General features: G+C 36.5%; 1 protein-coding gene across 1 annotated transcript in view; it reads right to left on the bottom strand.

The window, feature by feature from the left end:
* Positions 1-2,552: 2,552 nt before the first annotated feature.
* Positions 2,553-14,395, bottom strand: part of RIBC2 (RIB43A domain with coiled-coils 2) — a 28,890-nt gene continuing 17,047 nt past the window's right edge. The window contains exon 8 of the mRNA XM_030960684.1: positions 2,553-2,665. The gene's annotated coding sequence lies outside the window, so the exon portion shown is untranslated. The remainder of the gene's footprint in view (positions 2,666-14,395) is intronic.

Below are 14,395 nucleotides of genomic sequence, written 5' to 3'. Positions count from 1 at the left end.
AAAGGAAAGGAAAGGAAAGGAAAGGAAAGGAAAGGAAAGGAAAGGAAAGGAAAGGAAAGGAAAGGAAAGGAAAGGCCTTTTAAAGTTTGAAACTTGGATTTGGAATAACACCAATCACTGCAAAGTCAGACCTTTAACACTTGATGGTGTAATGCACTACACTGAGATGTAATACTTAAAAATATTGACACTGCTCGTAAAATCATATATAGGACTTGAATTTAAAGTTGTTTCTGTTCTTACATTTCCCATCTCCTTTTTTATGCCTTTTTTTTGTTCAGAGTAAAAACTTCTTACAGCCTCTGCTTCAAATACAAGAAAATCTGGTCCCAGATGTCACTAATTGGGAACAGGTTAGCAGAGAGATTTACAGAGAGATGCCTGAAGTTACAAATCATCATGTGGGATCTGACAACAGCCTGTTTCACTGGGCTGTTTCATTTCATTGTATGTTAATAAGCTTTAACCAGTACCACGCAAAGCACAGAGGACACATTTAAGCAGGGAAATTACATGAATATAGGTCTTTCTAAAAGCTCTTTGTGTTTGTAACATACCAAGTACCATGTAAATATCTCTCTTCTAGCCAGGGACTCAGCATAAGCACAAACTGAAAAGAGAAGTACATTAATCAATGTCTTTTGTTTCTTAACATTTGACATCTAAAAACTAAATCTAAATTTAAGGAGTTAAATGTCTTTCAGCAGATCACTATTTAAAGAACATCTCAAAATTAATTTTCTCTAATAAACACATATTTGGAGAGGGAAGGAAGAGTAAAGGGAATTGCAGTTAGTTATGATGCAGATTTGCTTTTGCTGCTGGAATCAGCAGGAACGTTGCCACTAATTTCAAGGGTAGAAAGACTGAACTAACTACATTACAGTTGCACTAAATGAATAAACAGAAATACTTCCTGCCCACGGGATTAAAACACTGCATTAAAACACAAATACTTAATTTGAAATCTAGTCTTTAAAAAATAAAATTATCAAATGACAAATAATTGAGACAGTTCTGCACATTTACATGCAAGCTTAGTCCAGAGACCACTGAAGTCAACTAACAATCCTCAACACATTTCAACTGGTTGAAACTGCCAGATAGCACTCACTATTGGCCAATTATTTAACTTAGATATTAACACTTGTGTTCTGTTAGAAATGTTTACTTCAAATTTATTTATAAGGCTTTTTTCCTGCTATACAATAAAACAATGCAATTGCACATACAAATTCTGGCATGCTCCCAATGGCAGTATTTTTTGAGCCTTGTTGTCCATTTTCCTGTGTTTCATGTTAGTTATTAGCCGTGGTGCTAGTTGTGAGTAAGACAGAAAAACAGTGGGGGTTGTCTTTCATTTTCTTTTCACTGTCTCAAATGACTATATAAGAATTTGGGCCCATTGAAATATACTGCAAAATTCTCCTTACCTCATAGGAAATAGGATCCAATCCAAGTTATGTGAAACATTTTCTTCTGTGGAGATTACTTTAGACATACTCTGCCCTTCAATTAAAATTAAAACTAGCAGGCAGTTAATATGCACACATATACTAACTAACCATATAATTATTATTTTAACATGTCATTTTTTAATGTGTAAGTTCTTTTTCCTATTCATTTCATGGTTGTGTGAATATTAAGATCCATGTTTGTAGCATGCAGTTGAAATACACTGGTTTTGAAAAGAAAGGTTTTAAGTAGTGAGATCCCATTTTGGCTTTCAAGATCACTTTTTGTTACTAGTTCAATATAACTCAATATAATTATTCTGACAGGTAACACCAGAGACTCTGACTCCCTTTTCTGTAAGAGAGGTCTTAGACATACTACATTGTACTGTGGGAGCCACTGGTCTTTATGGAAGGCATATTCCTATGGGAGTGTCATCATAGGAGAAGGAGAGATGGCACTTAACTTTCACCAAAAAATTGAGTTTTTCACTTAAAAGAAAATCAATGTAAATTTTTCACTTAGTGCAATCACAAGCGGCACCTGAATTCCATCGTGGAGTCATCTTCGTGTTGTTTTAAAACTACTCTGTTCATTTAATCCCTGGTTTCTGTATTGGATTCATGTAAAGTTTCCAAACAGAAGAGCTCAGAAGGCTTAAGAATGTATGTGAAATGGAGAAAAGCAAACTGCCATCTTCTTCTAACAATTGCACAGAACACGCAAGCAAGGACACTAAGTTTTTACCACGCTTTCTTAGAGGATATTTCAGGGTCTCAAGGGAAGTCCCCCAAGAACCCTCTCAAGCTCAGAATGTCTCCTCTTCAATATTTAGGGAGGAGTGCTTATGTCTGGCTTTGTGGCATCCAAAGTGTTCAAAGCATCACTAGTAATTACTATTAGTTATGAGCTATACATTAAATTCATTATGGAAATTAACAATGAGATTACTGCAAGAATGAAAATCATCATCACATTCTTACTATTCTCCCAAACTTCCTGAAGTACAAAGCAAAGAAGAAACAAACCAAAACATTTCAAAAGAAATGTGTTTGTTTGAACCAATTGTGTCTCCTTCTAAACAGCCAGTTTGGCTTCCCAGTGAGGAGCAGGGAAAATAAATCTGTTATGCTGATCAGAAATGTAATTCTCAGGCTACATCCAGTTCATATTAAAAGATATCCACACAAGCACAGGTCTCCACTCTCTCCTGTGGGGAAAAGAAAACAAGGGAATGAAATTTCTTCTCTAGACTAAAATTTTCATTGCTGCTAAAACAGCCCTTTACAGCTCCTTTAGAATTTAAATTTCAAACAGATTTGCCTAGCCCCTCTGATGTATTCAGGGCAGCTTTTAAACAGTAAAAGAAAGGTAATATAGTGGAGCCTCTTTGGCAGTTTGCCTGAATCCAAACATATATCATCTGTTGGCAAGACAAAAATGGTTTGGTTATGTCAAAAGTGGCATATGTTACTTTAGGAAACAAATTTCCTCTGCAGCAGGAATTTAAACACAAGTGCAGCTCCAAAGTATCTGAACAGTGCTCTGACCAAGAGAACTTGTTTGAATGAATGAATGAATGAATGAATGAATGCCCAACACACTTGAAGGGATGCAATCTGTCTGAAGATTCAACTAATATGCTAGAATACAAAAAAAAAAAAAACGTAAATGCCATCCTGCAAAACAGCTACTACCATTGTTTATTATAGCTAAAGGATGGGAAAAATTTAAAATAATAAAATTATGATCTATGCTGCTTGTAATTTAGACTTGAGTCTTAGATGCACAGATGTTGGGAGCAAAATTCTTAATGAAAGTTCCCTCCGTCACTCCAAGCTTCAAAAATACTCTTATTCCAACTTCAAAATTTTGTATTCCTGCCCTTTATTATTTACTAGATAGACAGACCAAGAAATCAACTGTCACATACAACGTGATATTATTTCATTACACATTAGAATGAAGAACTAAAGTGCTTTGCTAACTTTACAGAACATTATTATTATTATTGTTGTTGTTGTTGTTGTTGTTGTTGTTGTTGTTGTTGTTGTTGTTTGTTGTTAGGGGTCAATCCACACTGCAGACAACAAATAACATAAGCAAAAGAGTGTAGTAAGAAAATTCCTAATTTTGTCAGAAATGCTTTAATGTATTGCTAGATATAACATATACTTCTACATATATAAACATACATTAATTTCATAATCAGTCAGCAGGAGTTTTTAGGTGAACTCAGCATCCTAGGGTGCCAAATATAAGCCTCATTTAACTGTGAATCAAGCAGGTATGTTAATGATGGACAGCATGCTAGCATCTGGATAGACAAGGAATTTTCATTGAATAGACAGTGAAGAGTGATTTCCCTATTTATCCCTTCATTAGTAGCTTTATGCTAATATAACAATATTATTTTCAAAATCCTAAACTTGCATAAATCTCATGAAGTTGAACAAAAAAGAGGATTAATTGCTGTTAATAGAACTAAGCTGAAGTTAATAATGTAAAATATACTTTTCTTAAATCCCTGGAATCCATTAAAGGAAACTGTGTTGTGGCTGTGGTGGACTGAATGTTAATCTAACACATATGCTTTGCAAATGCCTATTCATACATAAATTCTCAGATGAAATATTTGAAAGCATTATTATAATCTTGTACTGGAATATTCTTCTAGGTCTTAAACTGGGTAGTTTTAAGAAATAAATGCCTTAAGGAACCACATAATTTTTTGTTGACTTTTAGCTGAAACAAAAAAAACACCCCAAGCCCCAGCTGGTTCTTCAGAAATAACCCTTCTAAAGGGTTTTGCATTCTAGAGTACTATAGCAGCCTCAATGAGTCAGCAAATGAAGAAATCACTATTCTGCTTGAATGAACATCAACTGGTTTTGAACTCCTCTTTCTCATACCAGGCTTTTAAAACAGAAACATGAGTTTCTACTCACACTATATTGAAAATATGTATGGCAGATAAATAAGCTTAAAAATAACAGAAGACATAAATCCTTAATAAAGCGCCAAAGTAAATGTAATTTTGCTGTAATCAATACTCTCTGATATTGTCTATATGGTTTTTTATGCCTCAGTTTTCAGTGACAACAAATACAATGAAATGTCCAAACCAGACTGCAATTTGGTCAGATTTGGAAGCCACTAAGTCAATTTAAGTAATTTTGGAAGTCATTAAGTCCCTTAGTATTTTACGAAAATATCAGCTCCAAATTCTTGATTGGATATCTAAATAGTCTAATAATACAGTGCACCACATGCCCCAAACAGGTGATTTTGGTCTTAAATTGTGTGATTTTAGTCTTCATTGTTTTTAAAAAAGAAACACTTTAATTGCACTTCTTAGGAACAGGAATTTAAGCCAGGGGTCGAGTTAGACTGTTGGTTTTGTTTTTTTTCCTAGCTGTAGCTGTAAGTGGATGCTTATTGAAGAACAACAGAATAAAAACAGGCTTTTCCTTCCTAAGTCCCTCAGCTTCCAGTTATATGCAGGTCACATGATTTCTTAAGCTTACTGGATTTTTTTCTGTTTAGTAATTTTAAATGGATTTCTCTTCAAAGTGTTTGTCCACTTCCCCCTAAAATCCACATAAATATGAGAATCTGCAATGCCTCCTGGTGAGCAGCTCCATGGGACTGCTACTCTTTGCATAAAGAAATGCCATATTGTATTTGTTCTGAAATCAGCTTCATTTGATGGTCCTTAGTTTTTTCTATGAAAAGAGACAGCAAACAGCTGAGCTGCATCAACTATCCCTGTGGAAGCCAGGATCCTGTGGATTTCTTATCAGCCCTCCAAATCACCCTTTTCTGAGTTAAAAATGGCTAGCCTAATAATCCACCCCTTCTAGAGAAACTCCATACTTTTGTTACCTTTTTTTGCCTTTGCTGAATATTTTCAAGTTTTAATACATTACTTTTTAAGACCAAGAGATCAGAATTTGCACAATATCCAAAAAACCATGACTGAACTATAAAGGTACATGGTGGCATAATGGTGTTCCCTGTTTTGTTTTCAGTCCTAAAAATGCCTAACAGTTGATTTGGTTTTATGACTGTCACTGAGCAATGAATCAATGTTTTATGAAACTAAAGATCATAACCTCAGAATCTTGCTCTTGAGTGGGAACAGCTGGTTCAGTTTTATGTGACTCCCGAGTTGTTTCTGCCATGTGTTTGATTTTACATTTATTTACTCTGAATTTCAGCTGCCATTTTCATGCCTCGTCATTTAGTCCTATAAGTTCTTCTTTACCATCTCCTCTTCTTCCCTTTATCCTGAATAACTTAGGATCTTCCAAACTTTTAATTTGAATGTTCACATCTGCTTCTAGGTTATTTATGACTACATTGAAGAGAGTAGATCTTAACACAGACCACTCCTGAAATTTTCAAATGACTGTTCATTGTAAAAGCTACATTTTAGACTTATCCTCCCTAGCCAGTATTTTAGGTGACTTTTTAGCTAAGCAAGGGCCTTCCTTTTTGGTCTCTGCTGATAAATTTTCTTAAAAGCTCTCAGTGACAGACCTCTTTAAATGCACTGCATATCTACATGAACTATGGCCTGAAATAACAACATGGTCTGCAACTGCACTGATCCTCTGAAGATCACCCAGAGGTCCATGAGGCAAAAATCTCTTGATTTTCTTACATAGATCATATTGAGTTAGGTTTTCCCCAGTTTAATTTTTATTATGAATTTATAACTGAATTCTGCACGGAACACATTGCTGCACATTATAAACAGAAACAAATTAGTATTTCCAAACCCAAAAAGGTACTGTTTTACAAATGTGGGGCAAAGAAAGAAAGGCACTCGCTCAGGGGGGTTGTGGCTGCCCCATCCCTGGAAGTGTTCAAAGCCAGGTTGGATAAAGCCTTTAGCAACCTGGTCTAGTGGGAGGTGTCCCTGCACATGGTAGGGGAGGTTGGGACTATAAGATCTTTAAGGAGCATTCCAACCCCTTATCATCCTACAATTCCATGATTCTGTTAAGCTGCCTTGATTTGGACTTGATGATCTTGGAGACCTTTTCCAACCTTAGTGATTCTATTTCTATTCTAATGGGTGGTAAACTGGATTGCTTGGATTTTACTTACACCAGAACATACCATTCTATAAGCCAAAATCATGTTTTACCAAAAAAGTGAACTCAAATGATTAATTCTTTTTCTTTAATTCATTGAAGAAAAAGGACTAATTAATTCATTGGGAAATCCTAGAAACCTGGCAAACTAAAGTTGTCTAGGAAGAAAACTCATATCATTTGAACCCATTCTAGTCAGATAAAAAAAAAGTACTTGCAAAAACCTTCAAGGAAAAACACAGGATTTAACTGTGAATATTTTCCTTCCCTATGAAAGAATTTGATTTAAAAACAACTGCATTACAGTTATCTTTTTAAAGTTATACCCACAGCCAGTGTTCCATAGCCAGCTACACCACCCTGTATCCTCTCCATACAACACTGGCTCATAGTCCCCTGAAAGCATGACCCAAACAGATACTCTTTTTCTACTGTCTAAAAGACATCAAGTCTCCCAGGCCCATCCATGAAAGCTCCCTATGATTCAAAATAAATAAGTAAGAAAAATACTGTCTGGATCATGAGATTCCAAATGTATTGGATAAATTTCTAATTATTATTTATTTTGAGTCACTATATTTATAAAGGCATTTAATTCTTTCTGCATTCAACATTAATTAGCACCCAAATATATTTAAAACTCCACCGTGTAGGACAAAACGGGAAACAGAATTCCTTTTAGATGCCAAAAGTATACATGGGCCAAAATACTCCTGATTAAAGATGACAGAAAACTACAGTGAGAGGTAAACACACAAATGGAGCACAGGCTAACAGAAAGATGGCAGTATTCAAAGAATTTAATTGTCTTGCTTGTAATAATAGATGAACTGCTTACCCCCTCTCAGTATCTTCAGTTTTTCATTCATTTATCAATATCAACCCTAAGTCATTCATCAAAGGAACTGTAAAGAAAATTTAAGGGTGTAAAAGGATAAACAGTGCTGGTAGAGAAGATGCAGGTCATTGTCCTGTGTGTGGGCAGCCATTTTACATGTATAGAACACTTGATTTCAATTTCTACTCTTTTAATGAAGCGTAGTTCAGTGCAGATTTTTTGCAAAAGGGAACTGATGCAAGACACAGGAGTAAGGAACGTGAGTTTCTGAAGCTCTGCTGTTCATGTCTGGTTGGTGACAGCCAGGCTTTGGCCAGCACTGAAGCTGGAAACCATATGGTAAGTGTCACAAACACTTGGAAAATACTGCTCTGAAAACTACTCAAGGCGGTGAGGAGCATGTTCCAATTACAGCATCATACTGTAAGTTCAGTTGGCACGGATGCAAGGCAGGATGAAAAGCAACAGGCTGAAAATCAGAATATGTTAGGGGCAATTGCTGGGACTTTGTCAGTAAAAGCTGTGCATGAGTGAACAACTTTTTGGCCTTTAGTGTAGTTAAAATGTTAATACAATTAAGCACGAAGCATAGAAAAAAATGGTGTGTTTGTTTTTTACTTGTTTTTTTCAACTTAAAATTTATTGTAATCATTTGAGACTGCAGTGAGTTAAAGACTTGATTTGTTTGCAGGGTATCTCAAACAAAACACATCTTTATCAAAAAATATTTTTTGTCTAAAATACTAGCAAAACCCAACATCCATTCGATATCATTCAAATAACTCAAATAGCCATGTCATTGTCTGTTCTCCACCCAATCTATTTGTTCTATGTACAGCAAGTAGATGTCCAGTTCCCCAAAACATTTTACACCCAGATGTAAGAACTGAGTGTGGAAAGACAATGCTTTGTTTTAGCATCTCTGTGAGCACAAAGCCTCAGTTCTGCACCAGTTATGCTTCTACTAAACTGCTGCATTAGGAACACTTAGAGGTCTCCGATAACAGAGGCTTATTTCCCTCCAGTGCAAGTTTGAAATTCAGTTTACCCACCTCTTCAGCGCACCATACAATGCAGGCTGAAAAAAGACAAGAACCTTTTCCAAAAGACAAGAACCTTCCTAAGAAGAAGCTTCTATAAGTGAAGAATACCATTAGAAATGCCTCCTTTCTCTACCCAAACACTGTAACTCCAGGTACAAATGCCACACCCCACCATCAGATAACACTGCTCTCTGCACAACAGAAAATCCAACCTACCTTAGCAATGAATGGCAAATGCTTCCCAGGTGCTGCTCCTGCATTTGTTCCATGCCAGGGAGCCAGTGTCAGGGGAATGTGGCAGACATTGCAAACAGTTTTTACCTTGGCACGTCAAAAATGCCCATTCCTGCTCTGTGTTACTCCAACTGCATTACTGTAACTTCCTTTCACATTTAACTCTGCTGAGTGATTTCTAATTGAACTGGTATAAATCACTGTAGATCAGAAGTCTTCTTCTAGGGCAAACATTAAAGGCTAAAAAAAAATAAAGAAACCGAGACAAAAAGGAAGCTAGATTGTCTAAAATACTTTTCAAAACAAAATTAAATTGCTCCCAGTGCTTTCACACATCTCTCTCTCTCTTGTACATTATTTTCACAGACTGGGCCAAATTCAATAGACACATTGAATGGCCTTAGCTGATCTCAGGTCACTACTTAATTAGATGACAGAGAATTATTACATGACAGGGAGCCGGTGAGAGAAATAATAACCTTGGGCAAAAAACAAAACTCCAAATCTGAGATAAAAATACACATGAAGCAAGCACCACTTCTTGTTATTTTGCACTTTTTCCAAAAAATATTAGTGCTAAATTAGGAACTGGCATAGTGAACTCCAAAATGATCACACACAGTTGCCTTGGATTCTCAGAAACAGAAGATTCAGATTTATATGAGGAAGATTGCATTATAGATGATAAAAAGTTTATGTATCATGCTCCAGGAAAGTTTATTATTTCCTAATCACTGGGAAGAGTCTGTGGACTGGAATGTGACATGGGGAAATGGACATTTTTGTGTAAGAGGCCTATTATAATAACTGAAAATAAGCAACTAGATCTTGGTGTCTGTCACTGAAAACAAAAAGCACAAGTTGAAAAGATGGAAGAAAATAGATTTTTTTTCTTCTCATAGTTTTAAACAGCAAGTTGTGCAGAATCTACACATCTTCATGGCTGCCTCAAATTGTAAGATAGAGCTTCCATACTCTCAACAAGGTGGAGATCCACAGGGTGATACATTTGCTCTTCATATTCTAAAATAATTTGGAATATTCTACCTCAGCTGGAGGAGAACAGTATCTCACAGCAGGAGAAGACAAAAAAACACCTTCCCTGTCTCTCAACCTTTCCTTCTGTGTCTCATGGGAACTGCTTCAATTGCAGTCTGTTGGTATTATTTATGCATCTTGGAGTGTTTGTCTTTTGTTACAATGTAAGGTGAGTATTCTGTCACCACCTACATCACCTTCTGGTGAGCTGTCACTGGTTGGTCTTTGCAACAGCTGCCCAATGCACACTCAGCCTAAAGGGGGCCATGTCTGCTAGTGGGCCATCCAGGACTTCCCAAAGTGACCCACAGAATTACATCATCCTATTGTGAAAAGCCCCACCATGGGGGTGGTTCTGAACATTCCTACCTGTGCATAATCTGGGCCTTGGGACACCTCAATATCACCGCTGGGTGCCCACAGGAAAAGAGCTCTCAACAAGCACCACTGGACCTCCAGAGAAGGACCAGACCTTTGTACAGCATCACCACTTCAACAGGACCACATCCATCATTCCAGCTGGACTGCTGCCACCACCCTGATCAGCAGGATGCCAGGTTGTATTCTGACATTGTTGGTTTAAGCCAGTGTTTCTGCAATGTTGCCTTTATTGTAATTTTTCCTATTAAACTGTAGTTCTGACTTGGAATCTCTAGCAACATATTTGTGTGGAGTTAATTCCTCCTGCTGGTTTGCCTTCAAAACAGCACAGTGCTTTTTCCTATTTAAAAGACAGAAAGATATTGGTTCTGCTCCCCTGAAACTACCAAGAACGTGTAATTTTTGAGAATTTCTTTGGAAAACCTACATTTTGTATATATGTATTTGTATATGAGTTGACTAATTATGAAGGTAGATTGATTAATTCTGTCCAGAATAACACTACTGAGTAAATAATCCCAGAAGGGATTAAAACTTCCTGGTTTTACATAGAAGAATTTTTCTCCATCAGAGTTTTTTGTTGTCAGTGGATAGCATTACTTTTATTACAGGATTAAATTAACTAATTTAATTTTACTTCATTTATTCCTTCTCATTCTCTTCTTTATGTTTTCCCTTTCTTATTTCTCTGTCCAAGACCTTTTGAGACTAATTTAATAACATGGAAGAACAAATGAAAGCAAGGAAAAACCAACCTGTGGAAACTAACAATCTATTTTACTTGTATATTACTTCAAAAATGGCTTATAAAGTCTCACTTGCCTTGCTAAATTACACAGTTACCCAAATGGCCCTGAGGTTGTGCTTTAGAACTGTCTGGTACGTAACTGATATACAGATGTTCCTTTTCTGTTCCTCTGAATGTCACAGTGATATTGAGATAAAAAACACCTAGGTACACAAAGGAATATTTTAAATGAAGAAAAAATATATTCCCTTAATTTTTTTAGAGGCAAGAAATGAAATCACAAAATTACAGAATGGTTATGTTTGGAAGCAACCTCTGGAAATGATGTGGAGATTCCCTCAGCCAAACAGAGCCACTTAGAGCTGGTCACCCAGGACTGTATCCAGGTGAATTTTGAGTATCTCTGAGAATCAAGACTCATTTGCTCTGGGCAATCTGTTAGAGTGCTCCATCATTCTCCTGAGAATGACTTCCAAGTACAAAAGCACAGTCCCAAGAAAAAATGGCACTACATACTGTCCTATAATGAAATATAAACGTTTAGGAAAAAACCACAGAAAAGCTAAAACTGAAAATTCAAGTTGACAGTCAAGTACATCATCACAAGAATACATTGCTCATTTTACTTCATATCTATTTGTGTGTTCTTACCTACTATTAGTGATAATACTCTCAACCAAAAGCTTCAGTCTGTTTTTATTATCTGTGACATGAAGCTAACTCTACGTGTTCACACTTAATACCATCATACCCTTTGATTAAATTGTAAGCACTTGATAAGAAAACAGATGATACCAAAAGTACTGAGATCCCACTGCTGACTTTAATACTTTTGGATGTGGACATAAACCACTCTGAACCAAAAATCACAATGTCTCTTCAATGTAAATGTCCTTCAAGATTCCAGAAAAAAAAAGAAATCAGTAAATTTGTATATTGATGCAGCATGCAGCATGATGACAATTATATGGATTATACATATATTTTCCCTAGACATTCCAAAAAAATACAGCTAATACTGATAAAGACAACTATACTTTCTATAGAAAGTAAGAATGAAAAAAACCTTTTATGATATTTAGTTTGTGCACAGATTACTCAGGGCCTGAGGCTTCAGCACAGTCCTAATTCAGCTCACAGGAGGACAGTGCTTTTAGGCAGATGAACAGAATTTGATTATTCTGTGCATCTAGGACTTCACATTTTAGCATATTAAAACTATTAACATGGCTCCATTCTAAAGATAAACAACAGTTTCTAGACACAACAACATCTTTTGTTTGCGTAAATGCTTTTTACTGAATCTGAGTAGCATTTGAAAACCATACATTTTTTGTTTAATGTTCCTTGCCAAGAATGAGAACACCATTTGGACTACAAGCTCAGTGACATCATTGCTGAAGAATGAAATTATTTTCCTGGCTACTTAAAAAACCTGGATACTATATAACATTTTTAAAGAGTCTGTTCCTAGGATATACATGTCCATATAATTGACATTTCCCAGTGGGAACAAGTCTTGTGTTTTCAGAGAGGTCAAACAGACCATGAAGAAGACAGGGCTCATAATTCCCTTTCCTACAATGCACTACAGAGAAAGGAAAACAAAATGTTGAAAATTTGCTCTTTGCAGGAAAATACAAGAACATGAACAACCGATTGGATCAGACCAGTTGTCCATCTGTCATAAAATCCTGCCTTTGACAGCAACCTATGCATTAGAGAGAAGTATGAGAAAAACATAATAGACACCTTCCAAAGAACCTGCCCATTGCTGAACTTCCACCACTGAACTATGAGCTTCTGAGCCAGTGGAGCACTGAGGTATGCTTTGAGTATGACAGTTCCATTGCTTGAATGAAATCATGCCTCCTCCCACCCTCTTTTAGTGATTTATCACACAGTGCTCCTTAATAATTTTAAGCCCTGAACGTGACTTTTTACATCATAATTTTCACAACATACCCAAAGTGGTTGGATAGATTCTCACTAAGCATATAAGGAAACTGTTCAATTTTATTAAACCCTCTTAAAGATTCTATTTCCTTACTTTTTGTGTTGCTTTCAAACATTTCCTTTCTACAATGGTAAGCATATTGCCTTCCATTTGCATTGTCTCCTCTTCCCTTTTCAGAGACTCAATAAGACAGCCCATTCACTGTGCTCTCAGTTGTAGTATTTGTGCAAAGCTCAAGTGGCTGGAGGCACCTGAGCTAGCCCAAACCAGACCTAATTTGGATTGCAACTCTGCACAAATGCAACTTCTCTACTCTTGAGGTTGGCTGCATTTCAGGAGCAGTTGGTGTTATCATGTTGCACAGAAGGCAGCAAAACAAAAGTCACTTAAAACCTGAGGATGCCCATGAGAACTACAAAACTAAGTAAAAATAACATGAGACCTGTAATGGCTCCATTTATGTGGGTATTTGTTGAGATATTCAGGCCTACCAGCTGCCCAGTAGAACTTGATGTCTATTTTACCTATCAGTTTGTCTTATGTATTTTTATATCTCTGTCTAGTGACATAAAATCTTTGGTATATTTATTGTTTTTTGTTCTAGTCAGTTCTTCTGCTTTATCTGTCTTTATAATTTCCTGCTATTATTTAACTTTATCATTTGACTGCAGTGCTGTGAAATAGTTGCTTCAAATTCAAAGTGAGCACAGAAAATAGATCTAATCTGTGTATTTGTTTATACTACTTGCTGTTGAATTATTCTCATTTGCGGACTAGAAATTAAACTGGAGAAAGCTTAAAATTGTCCTGGTCAGACATGACATGGGGCAGACCAAAGATATGCAATCATGGTCCCCAGTGTTCTGAACTATTGCACAAACTGATTCTTTCTGAGATTCAAACATTTTTTCTTTCTCATCTCCAAAATGCTCCCTTTCGTACTTCAGAATGTTTTGGCAGAGGATACTCACAGCCAAGCATAAGGTATTGGATCATGTTACCATGTTATGTCATTCCCTAATCAGTTTGGGTTTTGGGGCTGTGACAGACTGGCTAAAAACTTTCCCTCATCAGTCTGTACTTGTCTTAGCTCTTTTTCTTCAGTGGCTATGATTTCTCTTTAATAGGTGTCGTTATTATTTTTAGCAGCCATTGTCTTCCACTAGGTTTAAGGTATTATCATGCTGCTTACTGGCTTTATCAGTGAAGTGTTATATATGCTGCCATTATAAAACAACATTTCCTAATGCGTCTTGTAGTTTCAGAGACCTGGGCTAGGGAAGGTTTGATATTTGTGCCTTTGTCCATAGATCCCTGTGATAAGCTTTTTTTTTCCTATGGTTACAGGACTTGCACAGTGACAGAACCCGTATTTCCTGTCTTGCATTCCTGCTTTCCATTCACACATTGAATCCCTTACCAATTTCAACCCAAACAAAAGAAGGGAAAGTTTTCAAATAGAAATTTCTATTTTCACAGGCTGAGCTTGGAGAAGGTAGAAAGAACAAAGGTGATGGACCTGTTCAGGGAAAGGGATGCAGCAGTTTGATACTTCTGTTCCATGTGGCTTCTGTTCATGTGCCTTGTCAGGCAGCACAG

This window comes from Camarhynchus parvulus, chromosome 1A (assembly GCF_901933205.1).
Source record: "Camarhynchus parvulus chromosome 1A, STF_HiC, whole genome shotgun sequence".
NCBI lineage: Eukaryota > Metazoa > Chordata > Aves > Passeriformes > Thraupidae > Camarhynchus > Camarhynchus parvulus.
The sequence above is the reverse complement of the archived record's forward strand: the minus strand, read 5'-3'. Positions and strand labels throughout refer to the sequence as shown.